Source organism: Lolium perenne, chromosome 3 (assembly GCF_019359855.2).
Source record: "Lolium perenne isolate Kyuss_39 chromosome 3, Kyuss_2.0, whole genome shotgun sequence".
In the NCBI taxonomy this organism is placed as follows: domain Eukaryota; kingdom Viridiplantae; phylum Streptophyta; class Magnoliopsida; order Poales; family Poaceae; genus Lolium; species Lolium perenne.
In genome coordinates, this window is record NC_067246.2 from 126,011,888 (window position 1) to 126,020,957 (window position 9,070).

Sequence of the window (9,070 nt, forward strand, 5' to 3'; positions counted from 1 at the left end):
CTGCATCCATTTGTTTGTGCAATACAATACACTTATGGTGAAATTTGGTAAGGCCTGTACTATTTTACCTGTCAGTATGGTTCAGATGCTTTATCAAGGGAATTCAATTTTCTTTTTGGCTGAAATCAGCACATATGGCACCATTTTTTTTTACTGTGTGCTAGGCAGGTTATTGTATCACGGGCTAATTGACTCCTCTCCTTTTCTTCCACCACCGTATTTTCCCAATCCTCCTCATATCTTACTTTAGCAACGAAAAGTCCGTGTATATGCTTTCTACAACGGTAGTGGTCTGATGATTGATGTGATTTTCACAACAAATGTTTTCTGTTGTGTTGATTTCAGTGATATGGAATGTGAGAAGCCTACAATCACAATTTCTTACGATGAAAACAATTAGGTGCTTTCTTATGACAAGTATGTTTAATTTACGTGAACCTGGATTTTTTTTTTAATTTGATTGTGAAAGTACATGTATGACAATACGAGTTGATTATCACATAAACATAATAGTTCTAAGGTTCTAGCTTCTCATATAATTTATACTCTCATACTGTAGTTGATCTATGTATAACAGCTGGTCGTTTGAGTTTGATAATATTTCAACTTGAAAAAAGTTAATGGGAACTACTGCTTATTTTATTGTTATTCTAGGTTTTAAATCAGATTCTTCTATTGTGGATTGTTGATGTTATGCTGCTTATTTTCCAGCATGTGCTTTAAATACCATTTTGTGGTAAAAAAAGAGTTCCTGACATATTTGTGTGTGCTTGGAAAGTTACTCAGCAGTTCGGGCTTTGAGTAGAAAAACCAATTAGAAGTTTCACTCGAACTACAAGAATTTCAGCAATCCGGGCTCGGTTTGGGTTGGGTTAGCATGCTTGGGTTAGTATAGGGTGCAGGTCGAAGTTTTTTTCTACTTGTGCAGAACTGCAGCGGTTCTTCTGGTATGCATGTACAAACTTGTGTATATAGAATCAATTCTAACACTTAAAGCTATATTTACTATTGTAGGATACTCCAAACGTAGTTGGTACTGTTGATAAAATATTATTCGACCTTATGATACAAAAGCTTGGTGTTTGTAAGGCTGAGTGCCATCTTGAATTATGTGACAATGTAAAATTTGTGTGACTGCTTTTTAACAACTTTATACAGCTCACATGCTCTCGTGTACATGTGGATGTTTGAAATCAGATCAAAATATTATAAAGGTGTGTCTATTATGAAATAGAAGAAGACTGCATGTACCCATGCAATTTTGCACCTTATTTTTACGTTGTTACACAAAATGTAAACTGATGCGGATTTTACGGGATCGTGCGCCAAGGCGCACATCTAAATCTAGTGAATATACGCTCATCCCTAAGACCCTAAGAATGCACACACGTCCCCGAAAAAAAATGCACACACACACACAACATATCCCTAGAAACACCTCCAAAAAACTGAGTCTAATAAACTGCAACGGGGCTTAAAATTAACGAAGTTATCGTATGCGTCTCGTTATTGATGGAAACGTCGCCCCTGCTGCAGAAAAATCTTTTGTTATGAGACACCTTCCTAATGGGTTGGAAGTGCCACTAGCCTTATAATCATCCAACCACAAATGGGTTCTCATTACTATTTCACTAACTACAAATTATACTACCTCCATCCCAAAGCTTAAAACTTATACTACCTCCGATTCAAGGAATAAGGCGCCCTCGTTTTACGTGCTTTTCGTTTGACTAAGAATTACTTCAAATATATAAAAAAAATGTATAAAATTAACATCATTATAAAGTGTTTTTCAATACGAATCTAACGATACTAATTACATATAATATAACCAAGATTTTGTTGCTCAATTTTCATGGTCAAAGTTCACCTTGGAATACGCGTGCGCCTTAGAGCATCCCCACTCGTTGGCGCTCCCCACACCCAAATCCGGCGAAATTTTCGTCCGGATTGGATCAATTTTTGGCATGGGGGGCAGTATATTTCCAGTCGTGTGCTCCCCAAGCGGCGTTTCTCGGGGAAAAAGAGGATGGCCCGGGGAGTTCGGACGAAAGAGGAGACACGTGGGCGTGGGCGGTTGGTTCTGCTCCATCCGGAGTCCCCGAGCGCTCCCCGGGGGGCCGGGGATGGCGTGGGATCGCCGGATGAATTTAGGCCCAAATCCGGAGGAAATCTCCACTCGTCTCCCCGAGAAGCCCCCCACGAGCCGTTTTATTCCTTGGGACTAGTGGAGATGCTCTTATTCCTTGGGACGGAGGTAGTATTATTTTTTGAAAGTCAAACTATGTCAAGTTTAACCAAAAAAATTTACCAAAAATCATTAACATGCAAAATATAAAATTAATACATTAGATAGATAATAAAATATGTTTTTCATATGGTATCTACAAAATATCATATTTGTTGATAGATTCTTCTAAAAACTTAGTTAAACTTTATTTATGTTGACTTTTTTTTAAAAAAGCCTTAAGCTTTGAAATGGAGATAGTATAAAAAATCCACTAGTCTAAATATAGGACCTGGGAAAACAAACTGGAGTAACTGAGTTGAGAGAAAATTTAATACTCCCACTCCGTTGCAGATGTAATTCTCTCATAGCTTCTGTAAGGCAGGTTGACAATGTCTTAATGTGTTCGGAGCGGCTCTTGATAAGCGAAGACGCTGTCCTACAGAGCGATCTTTGAAGAACACACCTATATGAGTGACACTACTGGTCGTAGTGTGGGAGATTTGGGTGAATCTCTAGTAAGCTCATGAAGGGTCGAGGAGTATAACTTATAAGCTTCACCCGAGGGAAATGCTATGGTAGCCTAGTACCGTGTCGACATTGAGTGAAACTTGCTGCGCAAAGACTGACAATTGAAGGCATAGTACATTGTTCAGTTGTAGTCAAGTGTAACTCCTTGTCTAGGTGGAAGTTCAACTTAACAGTCTCCACTGAAGTGCAGGTATATTAAACAGTGAATGGAACTAATGTGTCATCTGATGTGCATATGAGATTTGGTGGGGTATTGTTGAATGTAGATGGGCTGCAGCCCAATAAGGCAGCTCATGTAGTCTACAATTCCTGAAATCTCAAGGTCCATCATGTTGGCAGCTTGAGACAACCTTGGGGACAAAGTTTAGTCCCACATTGCTAGTTCGGAGTGAGTTGGAGTGGTATATAAGGGCTGTTGTTCTAGTCCTTCCAAGTGAGTGAGAATAGAAGGAGCCCTCGCACACTCCTCCTCCTCCGCCCATCCCGCATCGGCTCGGCATGTCACGCACGCAGGTCGCGTTTCGTGACTCGAGTTCGAGTTCGATACACACTCAATGAAGCCTAAATTTTTGCTTGGTGCACCAACTGAGTTGGGTACGTATCGGCCTGCATGTGCATGCTCGCCGCGTGTCCTTGGCTTCCTACGCGTGGCAACGCGGTCGGGTCGGCTCTCGTCCCAAGCTATACAAGGAGAACAGATCAGATCTGGAATATGGAGCTCTGAGAACTCTCTATTCCGTCTCTCTCGTGAAGTTCCTTTTGTTGCGCTACTCTCTAGTCTTCCACATCCCGGTGACTGCGTGCACAGCAGTCCGGGAGAGCAGGCCTCCGAAACCCCCTCCGTTGAGATCCTGCACCGGGAGACGGGCGATAAGGTTTTTAGGGAGCATCTCGGCATGAATGGGACATTTGAGCATTAGTGACTTCAATCTCCCCCATGCTTGGGAAATACTCTCTCCATCACGAGGATAAAAGTTATAAATGTAATTCCTATCAATATACACTTCATGAGGAGGATAAAATTTAGAATAAAAGAGAGGTACAATTTCCTCCCAACCAAGAGATCGACCATTCTTCAGCATCTTATACCATTCCTCAGCTCTGCCCTTCAGAGATATAGAGAATAGCTTCCTCTTAACTTGGTCTTTTGAAATATCTGCACTCTCGAACAACTCGCATAATTCATGTATAAAGAGTAAATGATCACTAGGATGGACAGTCTCATCTCCAAGATAGCAATTGTTCATAGCAAGTTCAACAATTTTCATAGGTATCTTGAAAGGAATACTTTCAGCAGGTGGATTTAAAATATCACAAGCATCATTAGAGTTATCGCATATGGGAGATAAAGTATTATCAGAGCAAAATTTCTTCCCTAAAGCTGGGAAGCTAAAAAAATCATAAGAACTAGCTTCCCCAAGCTTAGACTTTTCCATAGCATTAGCAGTAATTGCGTTCATACTAATAACATTGCTACTAGCATGCAAATAAGGTTCCATAGGTTTAATTTTCGCATCAGATAATTCATGTCTTAACTCAGGAAATAGATTAAAAAGCTCCCTGTTGTTTTCCATTATGCCTAACTAGTGAAAATAAAAACAAGAAACAAAAAGATATAATTGCAGGATCTAAAGGAAATAGCTTCGAGCACTCACACACCGGCAACAGTGCTAGGAAATAGCTTAGTAGTCGGAGGATGTGAATACCTTTTACCTTACCTCCCCGGCAACGGCGCCAGAAAATAGCTTGATGTCTACGCACGCTTCTATTCCTGTAGACAGTGTTGGGCCTCCAAGAGCAGAGGTTTGTAGAACAGCAGCAAGTTTCCCTTAAGTGAATCACCCAAGGTTTATCGAACTCAGGGAGGTAGAGGTCGAAGATATCCCTCTCAAGCAACCCTGCAATTAAGATACAAGAAGTCTCTTGTGTCCCCAACACACCTAATACACTTGTCAGATGTATAGGTGCACTAGTTCGGCGAAGAGATAGTGAAATACAAGTAATATGGATGATTATAAGTAGTAATTGCAATCTGAAATAAAAATGACAGCAAGCAAATATGTAGCAGAACTTGTTGGAAACGGTGTTTCAATACTTAGAAACAAGGCCTAGGGATCATACTTTCACTAATGGACACTCTCAACAATGATCACATAACTGGATAAATAAATGCTACTCTTAAACACTCTCTTGTTGGATAACAAACACCATTCATTGTGTAGGGCTACAAAAGCACACCTCAAGCCGGAGTAAACAAGCTCCACAACTTCCGGAGTTCATATTAAAGTAACCTCTAGAGTGCATAATAGACCGTTGCAATTTAGACCGTGTACTAACATAGCATACACACTATCACCAATAGCTATGAAAGGGGGAATAGATCACATCAATACTATCATATTAATAGTTAACTTCATAATCTACAAGAGATTACAATCATAACCTACGCCAAGTACTACATGATGCACACACTGTCAACTTTACATCATGGAGGAGGAATAGACTACTTTAATAACATCACTAGAGTAGCTCATAGATTAATAGTGATACAAAGGTCATGATCACATAAAGATCACACCATGGGAGAGAGAGATGAACCACATAGCTACCGGTAGAGCCCTCAGCCTCGGGGGAGAACTACTCCCTCCTCATCATGGGAGACAGCAATGGCGATGAAGATGGCGGTGGTGTCGATGGAGATGACTCCGGGGGCAATTCCCCGTCCCGGCGGCGTGCCGGAACAGAGACTTCTGTCCCCCGAAACTTGTCTTCGTGATGGCGGCGGCTACGGAACTCTTCGTGGAATATCGTCGATCGTGTTAGGGTTTTTGCAGACGGAAGAATATATAGGCGAAGGGGCGATGTCGGTGGAGTCCCGAGGTGGGCTCCCCACCAGGTGGCGCGGCAGAGGGGTGGCTCGCGCCCCCTATGGTGTGGGCTCTGATGACCCACAAGTATAGGGGATCGCAACAGTCTTCGAGGGAAGTAAAACCCAATTTATTGATTCGACACAAGGGGAGACAAAGAACACTTGGAAGCCTTAACAGCGGAGTTGTCAATTCAGCTGCACCTGGAAACAGACTTGCTCGCAAGAGTTTATCAGTAGTAACAGTTTTATAGCGGTAGCAGTAGTGAAATAACCGCAGCAGAGTAACAAAGACAGCAGTAGTGATTTTAGTAAACAGCAGGATTAAAATACTGTAGGCACGGGGACGGATGAACGGGCGTTGCATGGATGAGAGAAACTCATGTAACAATCATAGCAGGGCATTTGCAGATAATAATAAAACGGTGTCCAAGTACAAAGCAATCAATAGGCATGTGTTCCATTTATAGTCGTGCGTGCTCGCAATGAGAAACTTGCACAACATCTTTTGTCCTACCAGCCGGTGGCAGCCGGGCCTCAAGGGAAACTACTGGATATTAAGGTACTCCTTTTAATAGAGTACCGGAGCAAAGCATTAACACTCCGTGAACACATGTGATCCTCACATCGCTACCATTCCCTCCGGTTGTCCCGATTTCTGTCACTTCGGGGCCATCGGTTCCGGACAGCGACATGTGTATACAACTTATAGGTAAGACCATAAACAATGAATATCTTGATGAAGCAATAACATGTTCAGATCTGAGATCATGGCACTCGGGCCCTAGTGACAAGCATTAAGCATAACAAGTTGCAACAATATCATCAAAGTACCAATTACGGACACTAGGCACTATGCCCTAACAATCTTATGCTATTACATGACCAATCTCATCCAATCCCTACCATCCCCTTCGGCCTACAGCGGGGGAATTACTCACACATGGATGGGGGAAACATGGCTGGTTGATGTAGAGGCGTTGGCGGTGATGGCGGTGATGATCTCCTCCAATTCCCCGTCCCGGCGGAGTGCCAGAACGGAGACTTCTGGCTCCCGCGACGGAGTTTCGCGATGTGGCGGCGTTCTGGAGGGTTTCTGGCGACTTTGACTTCTCTCTAGGCGTTTTTAGGTCGAGGCGAATAAGTAGTCCGAAGGAGGGCGTCGGAGGCCGGCCGAGGGGGCCACACCACAGGGCCGCGCGGGCCCCCCCTGGGCCGCGCCGCCCTATGGTGTGGGGCCCTCGGACCTCCACCTTACTTGACCTTCTGGCTCCGTCATTATTCTGGGAAAATAGGGCCTTCTGCATAAATTCTGAGGATTTTCCCGAAAGTTGGATTTCTGCACAAAAACGAGAGACCAGAGCAGTTCTGCTGAAAACAGCGTTAGTCCGTGTTAGTTGCATCCAAAATACACAAATTAGAGGCAAAACAATAGCAAAAGTGTTCGGGAAAGTAGATACGTTTTGGACGTATCAACTCCCCCCAAGCTTAGCTTATTGCTTGTCCTCAAGCAATTCAGTTAACAACTGAGCGATAAAAGAACTTTAACGAACACATTTGCTCATATGTTGTATATATTCTCATGCTATGGCTAATACTTAAGCAATTCATAATGGGATACATGCAAACAAGATCATCTAACAGCCATGTCAATCATGGAGAGGCACCAACAATTAATAGTAGGCATCATAAATCATGTATATAAGCAGGATTGCAATGTTCATAAGAGAGTATGATAAAGTGGTATCTCGCTTGCCTGTATTTGATTGGCAAAACATAAATGTCCGGGCACCTCTAGAGTTCATAGAAAGACTAGAAGTAGTGATTGTCAAAAGATAAATGCATCAAAGTTATACCACAATTCATCATACTTTGAGACAAGCATATTATACTAAGAATGACAGTTGTGCTCTCAAGATAGTGCTCAAAGAAATAATGGAGACACAACATAAAAGTAAAAGATTGACCCTTCGCAGAGGGAAGCAGGGATTAACATGCGCTAGAGCTTTTCATTTTTATAAAGATAGGAGTAAAATTATTTTGAGAGGTGTTTGTTGTTGTCAACGAATGGTAATGGGTACACCAACTACCTCGCCAACCGGACTTTCAAGAGCGGCTCCCATGAATTATTGCATATTTATTTGGCACTCCTTCCAACCTTTCTTGCACAAACCATGGCTAACCGAATCCTCGGGTGCCTGCCAACAATCTCATACCATGAAGGAGTGCATTTTTATTTTATTTTTATTATGATGATGACACTCCCCCCAACCTTTGCTTACACAAGCCATGGCTAACCGAATCTTCGGGTGCCGTCCAACAATCACAAACCATGGAGGAGTGTCTATTTAAGTTAATTAATTTGGGACTGGGAATCCCATTGCCAGCTCTTTTTGCAAAGTTATTGGATAAGCGGATGTGCCACTAGTCCATATGAGAGTCCGTCAAAAGTAAATGACAAGGTTGAAAGCTAAACACCACATACTTCCTCATGAGCTATGAAACATAAACACAAATTGAGAAGCATTTTGAAGGTTTTAAAGGTAGCGCATGAGAATTTACTTGGAATGGTTTGAAATGCCATGCATAGGTATTTATAGTGGACACTTTTGGAACAACTTAGTTTTCAGGTGTTTGGAAGCACGAGCAGCGTTCCCGCTCAGTACAAGTGAAGGCTAGCAATAGACTAGGGAGCGACAAATCAAGAGAGCAGTAACTGTCATAATCATGCTTGCGGCAAAATAAATTAACGGAGGCATAAAAGTGATACAAGAACTCTGAAGCAATATAGATCATCGAGGCTTAATTGACTTTTTGTTCAGTCATATGCATGCGTGACCATGTGCCAAGTCGATATGAATGAATTATTCAGAGGAGGATACCACACTACCATACTTACTTATGAATAAAACAATGCAAGCAAACATCCATGACATGCTACTCATATTAATAAATTGGTGCTAAACATGAGAGATCATGAACTACTAGACTTTCTCAAATAACATATACCTCACATGAACCAACTAAGCATGCTCACATGGATGAGTATATGTACAAAAATGAAAACAAATAGAGTTCATACCAGCCTCTCACCACAATCAGATTGTCGTAGATCGTCATTATTGCCCTTTCACTTGTGTATCTTGGATAATATGAAATGAAAACCACGCTCCAGCCACCGAAGACCATTGAACTCATAAAGAACTTTACAAACCAAAGAAGAACAGCAAATATTTTTGGTGTTTTCAAATTAGAAACAAGAACAAGAGGAAACAAGCAAACAAAGCAAAATCTTTTTGGGTTTTCTTATAGCAAACTAGCAATAGCAAATAAAGTGAAACAAATGCAAGAAACCAAAGCAAACAAATGGTGAAGAGAAACAACAGAAATATTTTTGGTCTTTTTGCGTTTTGGGGAAGAAACAAAGCAAAAACAAGAAATAGCAA